Here is a 1610-nt window from a genome sequence, read left to right as displayed (position 1 = left end):
CAACACTGTTCTCACCAGACTCACCCACAGGAAACGGCATCATGTTCGTGGCTTTTTTTCCTGAAGTTTATGGCAGTTACATTCAGCATTTGGTAGTAAAAGGTCTTCAAAACAAAAACTTTTAAACTCAAATCCTTGATAGGCCAGACACATTCTGATTCTCCTTAGAGAGGATTTTAAAAAGGTTTAAAGAGAAATCTCACTTAGGAGCACAAAGGAGTCTCCTAGAGATGAAAACCCCAGCCCTTTCCTTTCCCTCCTCTACCCAAAAAGGAAACCAGCACCTCTGCAACATTCCCAGGCACAGACATGCCATTGTTTAACGTGGCAGCTCCTCAGAACGTGCCAAGATCAGTGCTGAGACAATGGCCAAGCCTGCAGTCCACACTGGGACCTGGTACCAAGGAGCCTTCCCTGCCCCTCTTCACCCAAAATGTTCCATTCCTCCTCCAGTGGCTCCAGTAGCTTAATCCACAGAAAGCACCAAGATTACAGCAGCAGGCCTGTGGCTGGCACCTTTTGGCAGCAGTTCTGGTACTTTTGGTCCTTTATGCAGTGTCTTCTCACCTTGGCTATTGCACATCAAACCTAACAACATCACTTCCTAGACACGGAATTTTAAAACAAAACATTACGGGACACAGGGGAGAACGGTAAAAGGACATTACAGGCAGGTTTTTAATTCTTTGGAAAGCCTAATTCTCTAACTACACCTATCAAGTCTAATAAAGGACCTTCAGAGTAGGCTGGAAAAAAGAAGCAAAGGACCATCTTGCTACAAAAACTCTCAGCTCACCTGGGGCTCACTGAAACACCTACTGGTTTTAAAATAACTAAGTAACATTTAAAAAAAGACTCCAGTTCTTTTAAGTATTTTTCTATGCAGAGAAACCAAGTGATAAAAGCTGTGAAGGAAATGGTTCTTGCCCCTTCCATAAAGGAGAGTGAACCTGAAAGCCCCAGTGGTGCTGCCCAAACGCTGTGAGCCAGGCCAGCACAGAGGGGTGGCCCAGAGGGTGATCACTGCCTCCTGTGTCCTTGTGCCTCCTTCAGGGATCCCACAAATCCTCTCCTCAACCAACACTCAAACTGCACAGCTTCCACACGTCAGTCTTAACATCTCGGATATTCAAGTAATAATTACCTGTTACAGGACACTTCAATGGAAATGAATTTATATTGCTTTTTGATATGATCTGGCCATATCTTCAAGGGCATGTTTGTGCTTTGCTGCAGGGCTGTGCTTGCAATATTGAATTACATGTTCAGCACCAAAAACCCATCAAGGCTAAATAACCAGAATATTGCAATGCTACACAGACTGAGACACCGAGTAAGGCAGATCAGAAGAATTCTGTTTTGACTGAGTATTGCTCCTCCACACAACTGAGTCTCTGATAGAGGAGAAAGACTATAGAGCAAAGGAAAAGGTTACCATCCCACCTTCTACCTGTGATTAGGTTGGCAAAACTGCTCGACTGAGTTCTATCTGAGAGCCCTAAAAAGTGAGTTTCCTGATTATGCCTTGACAAGTAGCACAGCCAAATCAAGCACTCAATACTTTACATAAATTGCTCTAATTCCAATTGACCACATGATTTTCCCAAGTA

The sequence above is a fragment of the Motacilla alba genome, chromosome 17, assembly GCF_015832195.1.
Source record: "Motacilla alba alba isolate MOTALB_02 chromosome 17, Motacilla_alba_V1.0_pri, whole genome shotgun sequence".
In the NCBI taxonomy this organism is placed as follows: domain Eukaryota; kingdom Metazoa; phylum Chordata; class Aves; order Passeriformes; family Motacillidae; genus Motacilla; species Motacilla alba.
This window is presented reverse-complemented; position numbering follows the sequence as displayed.